The sequence below is a fragment of the Ochlerotatus camptorhynchus genome, unplaced genomic scaffold (assembly GCF_037179485.1).
Source record: "Ochlerotatus camptorhynchus isolate MF236.1 unplaced genomic scaffold, CSIRO-AGI_Acam_v1.1 ptg000336l, whole genome shotgun sequence".
NCBI lineage: Eukaryota > Metazoa > Arthropoda > Insecta > Diptera > Culicidae > Ochlerotatus > Ochlerotatus camptorhynchus.
In genome coordinates, this window is record NW_027040824.1 from 385,843 (window position 1) to 401,635 (window position 15,793).

The 15,793-nt window shown below is 37.1% G+C and overlaps 1 protein-coding gene across 4 annotated transcripts in view; it reads right to left on the reverse strand.

Annotated features, from left to right (window-relative positions):
* Window positions 1-15,793, reverse strand: part of Fas1 (fasciclin 1) — a 564,588-nt gene that overhangs the window by 347,891 nt on the left and 200,904 nt on the right. The window lies entirely within an intron of this gene.

Consider the following 15,793-nt stretch of genomic DNA (forward strand, 5'->3'; position numbering starts at 1 on the left):
GACATATTTGTTTACAGTAGCAATTACGCCCAAATCTCGAAGTTCTCCGGAAATATCATCGGAGTTAAGATCTTGATGCACAGTGGGGTGGCTCTCATACTTACTTATACGGGGTAGCCGGTCATACTTATTTTTCTAACTTTTTAGCGTTCAAATTAGAGGTGGGCAAAACAGCTCATCTGGCTGAGTGGATCAAATCCATCCAGCTCACTAAAGGGAGTCGATACTTTTCAACAGCTCTTCAGCTCATATTGAAATTATATAAATTATGACACAAATTTAAAATCGGAAAATTAATTTGTGGTTTAAGTGCTTAAAACTGCATAATATCGTAAAAGTGCCAACAACATATCAGTAAAAGCAAAAAAATGTATGCGAGAGAGCTACACGCGATGATATGATTCACATCGTGGCACACAATGTTACGCCTTTTGTCAAGCTATTTTTCTGGTATATCGGAAAAAGCATATAGCAATACAAAACACCTGAGCAGGAGAAACTCAGAATTGATAATTTTCACACATAAGTCAAATTCCATCTTTTTAAGATATAAATCTGTATTACCAAAATATTTGTCATTCTCCAAATTTTCCTGGAGATATTTTAAAGGTTAATCGAAATCCTGCTCTATAAACACTCAGATTTTTGGAGTATCTTCTACATCACGGAGACTCATAACATCTTTTAAACGTAATTAATAATTAATTGTGTTTAAAACTAACATTGTTGGATTAACTTACTTATCCCGGATATCTGATCTTGAAGTTCTGTATACTCAACAACGAATATGATGGTTCGACTTAATGATAGAATGGGTAAACCTTCGTGAAGCCCCATAATATCATTGGTTTGATTTATTAAATTTTCAAAAATGTTTGGAGTTCAGATCTTTATTTTTTTATTAAAGTCACTTTAACACTCTTGGATCATTGACTTATCCGGTTGAGATTTGAACTCATGACTTTGGCATGAAAAGTATGGAATCAGATCTTTAAGTTTTACAGACTAAACAAGGTGATCTACGGTGTCCTGATTAATCGTGTGTACCTGGTTATCACAAAAAGCAGACATACATCTTTAATTTATCACTGGAACAATTATGTCATGATTTTTTTTAGTTCGTTGATTAAATCCTGTGTCAAACTGTTGTACATTTGCATTCGGAAATCTGTAGCATAAGAATTCAAACACGTTTCTTCTAATGACACCAAAATAAATTGTAAAAATTTACTCTGTAAGTTATCGTGGCAACGGCGCCGGTGGTGTAGTAGTAAGCGTGATTACCTCTCACCCCAGCAGGCCTGGGTTCAATCCCAGTCGGCGCCGCCGGGATGTTCTGAGGCATAACATCTCTGATCACGCCTTCCTTCGGATGGGAAGTAAAGCCGTTGGTCCCCGGTTCATGAGTTGATGGGTCGACAGGTAGGGTCCAGGTGTGGGAGCTGCCTTTCTGGCACGTCGGTAGCATTGGTGCTCAGCACGGAAAACAAGATCGACGGAAAAAACAAACCGAAGGAAAAAAAAAAAAAAGTTATCGTGGTAATAACAATGGAAAATCTTTTACTACACACTAATCGAGTCAGTACGGTTTTACCGAGTTTTTGAATTGCGGAACTGTTCGGTAAAAGTTTAAAAATTTGTGGAAAATTTATTAATGAGAAAATTTGTTCTGAACCTATACATACTTAGTTCTGCTAATCCCATTTAATGATAGAAAATAAAATTGGTCGATTACATTGATTCCGTACGGATAACGCTCATTTGAATTTTTACCGACTTTTTCAGCAATTCAAAAACCCAGTAAAAAATACTGACTCCTGTAAAAAAATCTTAGTGTGTAGAAATTTGAATTTTTGAAACAATTTGAAATTTTCGCTCCACAGTGCTCAAACGGTTCCAAATCGGGTCCTGATTAGCCTTCCAAAATTTGAACTTATTTAGTAAGAAACTGACTTGGCATAAACCATTTGAAGTTTATATGGAAATTACTATGGGGAATCCCTTTTTTGTTCATATTAATCTATCAATTCACCATACCACTCTGCTATAGAAAATTATAACTGTGCTTGTAGGAAATTTCCTTAGCTACAACTTTGTTCAAAACTTATTTAAACTTTTCGATAAAATGTAAGGAACAAAAGTTATTAATGATTCAAGTCACTAATCCCAAGTAACAAATCTAGAGCTGCTTGGCTATATTCAAAATTTATAAAGGATTTATTGCAGCTGCAACCATTACCTACAGCTTTATAATGGTCATATACAATGCAAGTCATGGAACATTCTGATAACTATCTAAAAAACCCCTATAAAGCTTATAAAAAACCAACTGATGCTTATGTTATTATCACTTACGAAAGGTTTTATGATTGCCTAGAAGTATAAAAAAACGATATGAATTGCCCTTATAAAACCCAAAAATAAATCCTTATATTGCTATATAAGTAAGCGCAATAAAACTAGTTGGCAATGGAACAGTTATTTTAAAACAATTGTAAACATTCAGTTGCAACTTATCAGAAGTGTAAATGGGCGGTTTATTTTTACAACATAGAAAAGAATCAAAACTATCCGGTATTTCCAAGCGGAGCGCAAAGAAAATCAGCAAAATTGTTGGCATGAGCCCGTTTATTTGTTACAGTCAACAGTCAACCTTCGTGAATAACTCCAACCAAGAAAAAAAATGCCGCTACATTTTCTGCGGATGTCACAAAGGCAGCTGTAAAGAGTGTGCCTCCTTACCATTGTGAAGCACACTGCTACACCAAAAATAACTCCTGAAGAGGAAATATATAATTATCTTGAGTCGGAGGATGATAATGGGGTGACACTGTCGAAGCTTGGTCGAAATACATGGAAGGGTGACAGTTCTAGGACAAAAAATTGAAATCAAGCATAACTTTTCATAAAGGTCAATGTGCCATTCAAAACTTTTCCAAATGTTTGTAAAATTCATCGGTTGTTCTACGGGTACAGGAATATACATTTGCCCTCAAATAAAAAAAAATGAATTGCTCTTGTAAAAAGAAAATAGTGCTCGAAATAAAATCATGCATTATGCTTTTCTGTTCCGCTTTCATCCAATGTAAGCATTAGACATTTTAAGAAATTGCGCTTGGTGTTTTTCTTACCTGCTGTCAAATCCTCTGTCGCCATATTGACATTATGAAAATGCCATTAGCCTAGGAATAAAATCCAAGAAATTTCAATAAAATAATGGCTAAATTAGAGATCCGAAATGATTTCCAGTGTGCATTGGAATGAATTTATTTATTTAGATCTATTTTCCATAAAATTAAGATGATTCCATCAAATTCATTTGATTTCTGAAACAATCGTTTTTGTTAACTTGAATTATTTTGGAGATGCATTTATTTAACGCTCATATTATCCCAATATACACGATAAAATTTCAAGCGCATATGTTTTGGAACTTCTAAAAAGAGATATATTTTCTTTAAGATTTTTACTAATGTCGCCATGAAACAAAATTGATTGCATGGTGATTTTGACATCAACACTCAAACCTATTTTTACCGCTAAAGATTTCTATATAGAAACAAAAAGTTTCAGCAGAACAGAACAACAACAAGCTAATTTATGACGGCTGCTTTGAAGCAATAAAAATTAAACTGGATTTATAATTGATTTTTACCAAAGCGTAATAAAACTGCTTGAATACAATATTACTCTTAAAGAGGGTATGAGAACCTTTTGTAGAGTATGGGGCTTTCTTACAAAAGGTTTTAAGACAGCTTTATTGTGATTCTCAAACATGATTTATAAGCCTTATCAAGGGTGGTCCACTAAGCTGGAAGACGATCTTATAGCGGTTATCAAAAGGTTGTGCTGGAGCTATTAATTTTATTGACGGTTTTATAAAATTGATCTCAAAAACCACTAATAGAGTGCAATAAAACAAGAAATGCTACTTGGGATGTCTTATGATTTTGTTCAATCAATTGTTCAGCAGGCAGCATTGGTGTTTCTGGCGCATAGAATAGAGCACAAAAATCATGGCTACTATGCCACACTGCAGAATACAGTGTTGCCCACAAAACAGCTGCTTGATCATGCCATAAGATTATCAATCTCTTAAATAATTCATAACTATTTAATTTGACGTTTGGCTGAAAAACGATCTAATGCAAAGATGTAGCTGAGTAAATTTTCTATAAGAGTAGCTATAGAACTGTTTTACAGTGCAAAATGGGAAACGACTAGAAAACAATGAATACATAGTTTGTTTTTCCTATAGTAATTTCCACAGAAATTTTAAATGTGTTGTGCCTTGTCAATTTCTTAAAAAATTAGAGCAAATTTTTAAAGGTTTATCAGCATTCGATTTGAAACCGTTTGAGCACTGTGGAACGAAAGTTTCAAATTTTGCATCAGTCGAATGGAGACCATGCATTCGAATCAGGTTTAATTGGGAACGACGCCGCAAGAGGCGCTTAACTTTCATATTATTTATGACAGGCGCTACAATATATGGAATTTTCGAGGGGCACTAGACTTTCAATACTACACGAAACGAAAATCAATTAGTTTATTCATGTGTTTCACTTATACGTTTTTGCCAAAACATCAGTCTTATACATCCCATAAGACAAACCACATAGGTTCTATAAGAATGCATAAAAGGTATGTGTGACCGCTTATACATTTCATTTGACACATGAGCTTCATTAACTTTTTGCAAGGCGTCTGCTTATTAGTTGACTTATACATTTTATTGATAATCAGCAATAGAAATTTGCCAAAAGGTATAAGGAGATTTCTATCCGTGTACACTCTGATATATTAGTAGCCATCAACAGTTTACAATTTAATAATTTTTGTCATTCGCAAGGTTTACACGTAGCATAGTATTAAAAAGGATACAATCTTCAGTATATATTTTAAACTAAACCCGATGTGTTCGAGAGTATTTAGGCCAGCATTTTCTTTAAAAAATAACCAGCTCAGTTTGGATCGTCCGAATCTCACTGGTGCAACTGTTTGGCAAGTGTAAGCTCAGGCGTTGTCAAAATCGTGACCCTCAGCGAAAGCCCCGTGACGTTTATACAAGCGATAAGCGACCGGTATTTTTCAGCTTACATCCTGTGGACGTGCCTAGATGTGGACAATTTACCACCCAGCCGGGAGTGCTTACCAAGCTGGTCAATGGTGTGGTTCTGATGATTCCTGGCGTTGTCCGCTCGGGGAGCGATATGAAGTAGTGAGGCAACCATCGGAGGGACGATATCATGGCAGTGAATTTAACATCCAACATGGCCCACTTGAGCGACGATTTGTATAAGTGCGGTGGTCGGCCGGTTGCCTTTCGCATGATGCACGTTTCGGCGACAAACTTTTTAGAATAGAACCATGGGTTTGTCAGCAGGTTCCCCTAATGAATGAAATACATTCCGTGCCGAAGGCTAAAGATTTTACTGCTCTTGGGGCGGACCCGTTGTGACGACGATAGAGAAGGAACAGATGGCTGAAGTGAAATGAAATAAAATTAAATCTTACATTGGTTTATCAACTGAACATCGAAATATTGAATATGTAGGGGAAGGAGGGGCATAGTGAACAGGTGGGGCATAGTGAGCTACCTGTGCTTTAATTTATTATGGTTGGACACAAATTAATTGGTCACCATTGCAATGGTTATATTGAACCTACCAATTAATTTGTTTCGAATAATTAGAGGTTTATGACGATAGGGCGGGATGCTCATTATGCCTCACCAATTCACCATGCCCCTCTTACCCCTAACTAGTTTAAAAGGGCGATTCCCAAAGGACTTCTTTCGTATGGGAATGGCTCTTTTAAACAAGTCACATATCAATTCTGTCGGTGTTATTATCATATTCATGATCCTTTTGACAACCAAATCAAACATGGAGCGTGGAAATCGTTTCTAGAATAAACCAGCATTAAACTATAGGCATGTATATTTAAAATTTATTTAGTAATGACCCTTTTTGAAAATATTTTCTAATGTTCAAAGAAACCCATGTACTTTTTCAGTGGTCTTATTGTACCAAAGTTTATCTTAAACATCCATCTTGAAGATGAACGAGAAAGATGTGGAATTACGCTTATTTGAAATTATTGAAAGATAAAACTCTGATGCTCGGAGGGGCTGACAAAATCGGGTCATTACTTTACTTATACCCCTTATACTTCAAGTTTCTACTAGGCTAGTTTTGTGTAACTTTTGAACACAGCCTACTGGCCAAATATTTAAAATCTTGCCATTACCGTGGACCCCTGGTAACCTGACCGTACAACACTTTTTAGTTTTAACTCCACCAATCTGCATGTCGTGCAAACTAAAAATTGATCAAACGTACATGAAATGGAGAAAAGCGAAATGCAAAACGGAACGCAGAATCAAAACAACGCTTTTCTGATGGTCGTATGGCTAGGCGGGTAAGAGAGGTGACACAGTCGGAAGAAGTGTTAGTTTGTTTACTAAAATGAACTATGGCCATTTTGCTATTGCAAGTTTTGCTATAAGAAATGCTCCTCGTGTTTATTAGCGAAATTCACATCAAATGTTGATTAATTGCGTAGGAAATTAGTTTGGCACGGCATTTGTGACCAGCGTACACCTTCTGGTCATATGAAACAGGTCAAAAAGCGTCCAAATTCGCCAAAAAAAAAAAAAATTTTGTTTTGAATTTCTGTATGGCAAAATAGTGAACATCCACTGTACTGTCATGTAGAAAGTTGGTACAGGTGACCAAGTTCTTTCGGATGGTGGCCAAATTCCTTTAAAACTCTTTTACTACCCGCTGCTAATGTGCAAATGAATTTCCTGTATATGCAGTGTTTCAAAATCCTTGTCATATAGAAGGTTACTGTAATTAATTCCTTTCGGATAGTAGTCATATTAGTTCAGAACTGTTTCACTACGTGGCGTTAGTGTGTATGTAAACATCCTGTATAAGCTGTATCTAAAAAAGCTAGTAATATAGAAGGTTACTGTACTGGTAGCCAAGTTCTTTTGGATAGCGGTCATAATAGTTCCGAACTCTCTCACTACGCAGCGGTACTGTGCACATTAATTTTCTTGATAAGCATGCTTTTGAATTGTCATATTAGTTCAAAACTATCTTACTACTCGGCGCCAGTGTACATGCGAACTTCGTGAATATGCTACGTCTCGAAAGCCTGCCCATATGGGAGGTTGCTGTGCAATGTGAATATTTTCGGACAGGGGTGACGTGTACAGGTCGAAAATCATTGTTGGACACCATTCTGGAAACCAAAATGGCAGCCATCGGTTTTAGAAACACTGTCAACAACCCTACAATGTGGGCATTTCCGGAACGGGGGTTATATGTATGCAGAAGCTGGAAATCGATGTTGGACGCCATTTTGGAATCCAAGATGCCAGTCATCGTTTTTTGACAAAACTGTCATATATATCCTACAATATGGGTATTTCCAGACCGGGGACAACGTGTAGATGTCTAAAACTATGTTGGATGCTATCTAGAAATCCAAGATGGCGGCCATCTCTTTTTTAAAACTGTCATATACCCTACAATATGTGTAAAGGTTTAGTGGCACTGGTGGTAAGCGTGATTGCCTCTCACACGAAAGGGCTTTAGCTCAATCCCAGTCGACGCCACCGGGATTTTCTGAGGCATAAAATCTCTGATCATGCCTTCCTTTGGAAGGGAAGTAAAGCCGTTGGTCCTCGGTTCATGAGTTGATGGGTCGATAGGTAGGGTCCAAGTGTGGGAGCTGTCAAATACTATACAGTTTGGGTATTTCTGGAACAAGGACGACGTGTAGAGGTCAAAAATCCATGTGGGACGCCATTTTGGAAAACAAAATGGCAAGCATCAGCTTAAGAAACATTGTAAAATATCTTACAATATAGGTATTTTCCGAACGGGGATGACGTGTAGAGGTTGAAAATCGATGTTGGATGTCATTTTTTAATCCAAGATGGCGGCCATCAGTTTGAGAAAACGGGAACGTCGTATAGAAATTGAAAATGTTGAAAATCGATGTTGGAAGCCATTTTGGAATGACAATTGATGTCCGTCAGTGATTGGCACTAGATTGCGGATCAGAGACCGACGTTAAATAGAGGAAAGAAGGATTTTATAAAGAAGATAAAGTTTCAACAATAAGAACCTTCAAAGCAAAAATTCGGAATATTTATCTCCGAGGAGTTAAAAATATCATAAATGCCTAAGAACTAATGGTTCGTCTGAAGATTGTCGTCCGTTTTTCCGAACATAACCAACTGAATGATCTCACATTAACAGCTCTAGCTTGATGCAGCGTTGATTGGGACTCTGTAGCTCTTTACTCCTATGGTAAAATCCATAAGCAAACGTCAGACTGTGCGTGAAACATGGCAGACTTCGTACTATCCTTTCACTCCACCGAAAATTCCCATAAGAAACTATCAATATTTGCTGGAAGAGAAGATTTTTCGATGGTGCCGTCAACGCCAATCCCTCACTTCTCTTTTCGTGATTCTGTCGCTATCTCCCTCCCCCCTTCCTTCACACTGTACAAGTGCAAGAATCTCCGGTCTCTTTTTCTCGGTATCGACAATTTCGTTCTCTCCGGCTTTCTTTCTCACTCCCAACCTATTCTCCCAATTCCATTATCAAGATCCAAGTTTCTGAATCATGGCTCCACGAACTTGTAACTGTTCGTTAATCGTGCCGTAGTCATTTCTGTTCGGGAAGTGCTCGACTCTCGATTTCGAACTAAGATGTTATGCGACATGTTTGACATGTGGCAGCTCCCCCATCTGGACCCATCAACTCATGAACCGGGAACCAACGGCTTTACTTCCCTTCCAAAGGAAGGCGTGATCAGAGATGTTTTGCCTCAGAACATCCCGGGGGCGCCGACTGTGATTGAACCCAGGCCTGCTGAGGTGAGAGGTAATCACGGTTACCACTATACCACCGGTGCCGCTTTAGATTTGCTTCATATCCAAAAAAATCATCGGGTATGGCAGATCAATACAATTTTCCTCAAAAGCCAAACCAAACAGCCGTGGAACTTTCACTAAAGGTGCTTCGATGTCTTCCAGAATGGCCTACGAAGCTCCGTGTACCAAGCCACTTTCCTCGAATAAAATCTTCTTAACACACCCCTGTATCACTTTAATCTGATTATGTGTTCCCTTTTTGTAAGACATAATAATGGCTGCAGGTTTTCCGATTTGCTGTCAAAATGCACTGAACTTGCCTTTGAAGTCTTTCAAACCCCCACTTGGAATATTACAAATCTGTTCTCGAAGTTCAATTTACTCGCTTTTGAAGTCCTATCGATATATTCAAAGTTCACTGAACCTGATACAAGCGAACTTCATTTGTCTCAAAATATTTATTATTTATATGCAATCAACGCTATTAATTAAGAGTAACAAAGGACCAATAATGAAGTAAATCATAACCCAGTCCAAATGTAACACCATAAAATAACGTGGCATCTTTACGAATCCCGCTAAACCCACATACGTGGTGATGATATGCTTTTGATATGGTTCATTGAATCCATCCATCAGGTGTAACGGTGGAAAATGGTCTTAGGCCCTTCTCATTCATTTTGAATGAATATTGTCGACCAGAGATAGCCACTTCACTGTCGACATCATCATCAGCATTATCACTGCTCGGCACATCGCACTCACAGAGTGATATGTGTGTCAATTGATGCTACCATACAGGTATTGAATGGTACCTGCATCTGAAAATTATAAAATTACCGTGGCAAGTTGTAGCACTTAAATGCAATACGCTCTACCCAAATATATTTTCGGTGCGGTGGTGCAAACTGTGCCCGTCAAAAGCACTTGAATGATATCGATTGATTGGCCAGTCCTGTCGGTTCGTTTCCGGTGACAGCGGGTATTACAATGTGTTGAGTATGACGGTACCGATGTCCAATTATATAACACAACGAGCTTGCTCCAAGTGCGATTGTAACTAAAGCTCTCAACAGCAGAACATTTTACTAATGATCCGCATTTAATGGTACAAATATTGAGCCTTGGTAAAACAAATGTGATGTTTGAAAAGCACAACCACGTTATTTATTCCCGGCACCAATTGAATAATGTATGGAAGTCGTCTGTTTAAGACTAATGCTTGACCAATTCAAACAACGTAACTTAAAATTCTCAGGATTATTTGTTGCATGCGTACATTCCACTGTACCGCATACTGAACATAGGTGCGTAATAGTATTATGACCATTTATTAGATAACTTGCACAAGCTAGGGTGTGTTATTTGTCTATTTATTTATTATAGTTCACTGTAAGAAAAGCAACTGTTCAGCCCCTTTATTCATCAGCAGTGTAAATGCCAGAATCCAATTTCTAGACAGTTCTATTATCTGTGCTGGCGTAGAATGATATTGGCTAAAAACTACAAGTAGGGTATACGTCCCTAACCTCGGTCTAATATGCAGCCATCGATTACGTTTTTAATCATAACTCATCAATGAATTTACCTGCAAACGATATTCTACTGCTAAATGGTATGCTTAGATATGCTTATCATGTCGTTTGCTATCAGAAACCACGAAAAGTTGAAAAACTTACTTTTTTTAAGACAATAACTCACGAGGGAAATGTATGTAATATGGGTCTATTGTCCCCAAATTGGGTCTATTTATGGATGCAACTTCGTCCTATCTTGTTTGATCCTCAAAAAAACGCTCTTGGTAACGTTTTCTGATGTATTTTTTTTTATCACTATCACTGTTAACTTAATGCTCTTCATTCCTCAAAACATTTCTTAGAGAAAATTTTACGAAAACTACATTAAATCACTCAATTTAAAAATTAAAAATTAAAAATTTCGCTTATCGTCTTTTGACCGCAGAATATCTAAATCAGAACATTGTGATGTTCATTATACAGGTTTGGCAGAAAAAATCTCCCTTCCTGTTCGTTCCTTATCATCCAAATGCAAAACAACATTGTTGACGTTACTCTTATTGCTATATGCTGTCAAATGAATTTCATGGGCCATAGTTAGGAACATAGAAAAGAAATGTGTCCCTAAAGTTGGGTCCATGATTTACTTGTGAAAACGTTGTTAAACAATTAAAATAAACATAAAATATTCAAACAGCAACTGTAAGTTTTACGTCTAGTGTGTATTATCAGGTAATTCCAATCAATAAATGCCATAATCAGGCCATTTGATGATCGTCAGTCAACCTTCCCATCTTAACCTTATAAGTCATGGCGGCTAAAAACTCCGAACATTGTGATATTCTCAACCAGTTTTATTACTTACGAGAGCTGAAAATGTATTGAAATGTTGTGATATAAATTGATTTGTGTGTGGTACACATTTATCAACCATCAGTGATCAATATTTTCCTTATTTTTTGTGTAATATTCCTTAATTAATTATTTATTTGCGTGATAGGCCGAATGAAAGGACTAGACCCACATTACATACCGTAACCCTATCTTGCTTTTAGTAGGCTAAAGAGTTGTGAGGTTTATGAAAAAACAACGAAACTTATTCACACGCCGCCGCCCATGATTTCTTGGAATTCAACTCATAATGTTTTAGGACATTATCTTAGAATTATCATGGAACCTTTGTTACAACTCCTTTAGCATATTTGCCAGCATACCACGCTATACGAGTGGTACATCGCCATCCTCTTTCTCGTGTTCTATCCACAGCACATTCATTGAATTAGGATTCGTGTTCTGATTTGACACGCAAATATGTTCGTTGATTTTTAGCGTAGTAAATACTTACACGTCATTTTCAGCAACTAACAATAGATCGAAACACTACTACCCTTCCCTCCCAACATCCACAGAACAGAAACGTGCTCGTAGATTTTTTGTTTTGTTCGTTGAATGGCCATAAACTGGGGAAATGAAGCGCTTTTCGTATGAACGCTTGTATGAAAACAGTCGCTTCGACTTAGTTCCATAATGTTGCCGCGGATTTTCTTTTGCCACCCACGTTCAAATATGGCTGTTGTTGGTAGCATGACGTACAGCCAAAGGCAGATGCTGATTGAATTATTAACGTGAACAGCGATGTTTTTGCTAATTGAATAAGGTACCTATCACAGCAAGCAGCCACACTCCATGTTAAAGCCACTGCGTGGGTAGTGGTTATTCGTGAGCAACTCCGCTGGACCACTGCTTTGCTGATGGTGATGGTAAAGTCGCTCATAGGTCCTGGTTAGCAATTTATTATTCAGTACTTTGAAGGAAGTATTCTCCTGCTGTATGCTCCATGTTACAATGTTATTTCACAGTCGTGTTTCAGGTAAATCTGAACTGACTTTGTTAAACAAATGAATACCATCTACAACCAACTCAGGATGAAAGTGGGTGCATGTGTGTGCGTAGTATGCAATCTACAGAGTTTTAAAATGTTTGCCATGATATTTATTTTATTATTATTTTTTGTTATCTCGTACACAGCAAAAAAAATTTTTTTTTTGATTTCACATCAAAGTGGATGCACTTCGATCGTGTCAAAAATATGGTGTAATATTACTTGCAAAAAATGACAAAATCATCATTAATACATGGCATGAACTGATATAACCCTGCTTTTACTGCATTTGTTTATTTTTGTGGCCATAAAAATTACATCAGATTTTCGACATGATTGAAGTGCATCCTCTTGGATGTAATATTAAAATTTAGTTTTTGTTGTGTAAGCTTCTTTTCCTAATCGTTAGTATCTTTTTAAAGCCCTTTTTGCTTCAAAGCCTGTTCCATTTAGAATTTGGTCGCACAAAATGGGTCATGGGTCCAAGAGGAAATAATATACATAAACGCTAAGGGTGGGTATCATTTTGTAGATTTATTATTTAGCGTCAGCTTTTCGACAGAATTTCCGCAGTTTTCGCTGAATACCTCCAGTCATGTCTTGCACAGTAGTACTGTCAACCTTATCTGCCATCTTTTTCCACCACTTCTTCAAATCACATGGTGTGATTATTTTGCTACATTTCTTTAATTTACGCTTGATAATGCCCACAATTTTTCGATGAGACGATAATCTGGACAATTTGGTGGATTGATACTTTTTTTTTCATTAAAATCGAAATTATTCTGCTGATACTATTCAATGACATCCCTACTGTAATTTCAGCTGGCTACGTCAGGCCAGAACTTTACGGGACCTTCGTGTGACTGAATGAATGACAACATTATCTTCTTGCGAGCGAATTTATCTGTCCAAAGTCCATTTTTAAGTATTTTACGTTTCCTTGCCATTAAAAATATATGCGTTATACTTGATCAGAACTTGCTCGTACAGCTTCCGTGCATGGTTTTTGGCAATCAGCATACTTTTTCGCCGAACTGTACTGTGCGCCCCACTGAACCTTTTCGCCAAATCACGTGCGGAGATCCCAGGATTCTTTTGGACTGCCCTAATGAACTTCGCACGTTATTTCCGGTCATATGTTCCACTTCTACGTTTGTTTTGTTAAGCGCGATCCAACGTTAGTGCTTCCTGGTAACGTTAAAGCACGCTATTTACAATTGGCGTTGACGGCACCGTCGAAAAATTTGCTCTTCCAGCGAATTTAGACAGTTTCTTATGGGAATTTTCGGTGGAGTGAAAGGATAGTACAAAGTCCGCCATGTTTCACGCACAGTCTGACGTTTGCTTATGGATTTTCTTATAGGAGTAAAGAGCTACAGAGTCTCCGTCAACACCAATCGATTATGGAAATTGAAGAACCTTTGCGATCATTCCTTCTGACCACAATGGGTTTTCAACGCGAGTGTGCAGATTTTTTCACGTCTCTTGCGTTCAATCTTCCATACCTTTTAAACGTTAAATTTGGTAAAAACAACGAAATTGCTCACAAGTTTGTATAAAACATGGCTGATTTATGCGATATTGCGCTTAAATTTACATGAAATATCGTATAAATTTACGCCAAATCTTACGTTGATAACGTGTGCGTTATATACAGGGTGTTTGGTTCCTTAGTGCAAATATTTTAATGTTCTACAAAGGGTCAATCATTTGTTTACTTCTTCTTTTTGAAATATTCTTCGATCATCATTTTCTAAATGTATGGGTAAAATTCATTGGAAATGCATGTCCCCACGCCAAAACTGCCCATGTTTCATAAATATCAACTAATGTGTATCTAGTGAATAAAGGCCGGCGTACAATAGATACGTTTTCAGGTTTTTTGACAGTTAGCCCAAGCATTATCTGTCAAAAAACCCGAAAACGTATGCATTGTGCGCCGGCCTTTAAGAATGTGGCAGACAAAACGTTCACACTGCCAGACTTCGCTGTATGCAAGTTTGTTTACACCCCTGAGCGGGAAAGCGAATACCAGGCTACGTGCACTGCTGCCATCAAACCCTGTTAGTGTTGAATTCAATCTTCTGTGGCTTTTTAAATTGGACCGGTAGAATGCCTAGAATGGCCGTTTATGTTTTATTTACTCAGTTTCTGATATTTATTCACCATTAAATACTCACTCATATATATTAATGCGTCAAACTTCACAATTGCATGTTTTAATAAACTTAAATCCATTGCTAGAGGCAATACATCTGGCAACGCTTTTTCAATGGTACTTTTACGATTGGCGGCAAAGCAGTAAAGTTGAAGTGGTTTTCTCGGTGTTCAATTTTGTTCACCAAGAGTTTTGGGTAGCAGTTGTTTTGGATTTGTGTATGCGATTGTGTGGTATTGTGCTAAGCTTCGAAGAACACAAGTAAGTAAATACAGTGAATATTTTTTTTTTATAGCTTTATTAAGGAGACTTTTAGCCCTGGGCTGGTTCGTCTCCGGACAGTGAATATGTTTTACCCAGGAAGTTTTGAAATCATGAAATACAAGTGTTAAATTTTTGTATTAATAATATGAGATTGTATATGTAAACCAATGATGATGATTGAAGAATATTCCAAAAAGAAGACAAATACAAATTTAATTACCCTTTATAGAACCTTTAGGGGTGATAGAAGATCATATTTGAAGTAAAAAAAATGTTCCACGCATATGATCAAATCTCAATTATTACTGAGTTATTGTACTTTTTCTGTTTTGGTATATGCTTGCCATAAATTGGCTCTAACTCGAAAACTATGCCATTTAGCACAAAAATTGTGTCCATTGGACAGCTTGGTAAATTTCCTACTTAAAAGTGTCATTTTTTCTTTGAGTAAAGTAAGCTGCATTTAGACTCATTTTAGGGATAAACGAGTCTAAAACTTGTGTTTTCCTACGGGTTAAACACAATTATTTAAAAAAAACGTTATAAAGTGTGTTGGTTTTGTCTAACAAAAATATGCCTCTCGATGCGCTCTACAACTCTCTCTTTGACACAAATTTTCTATCTTGTTTAGTTTTGTCGGAATTTTGTACTAAACACACATGTTGGGTCGTTAATTGGTTGCGTAAATCACGAATTCAACCCCACCGTGCGTTGCTGTTGACGTCTGTTTACAGCGCGCATAGCACACTTGATCGTCACACGGAGTGACGGTATGAAAAGTGTGATAAGATAAACAATGCTGTGGACGGTTCAATTGAACGCATGATGAAAATTGAAAATGTTCTGTTATTTTTTTCGATACCAATGTAGATCAGTTCATTGAACTGTTTGGGTATTTTTCAACGATTAATCAAATTGAAACACTGAGCTTCGTTTCTTTCATAAATTTATTTCAATAGTTGCTCTAAGTGTCCTGAATTTTTTGGGATGCAATACCTGAACCTTTTTCCGGTCGCTTCCACAAGGTTAAAAAAGGTATTATTAATCTTCTCTTGTATCTTTCGAGC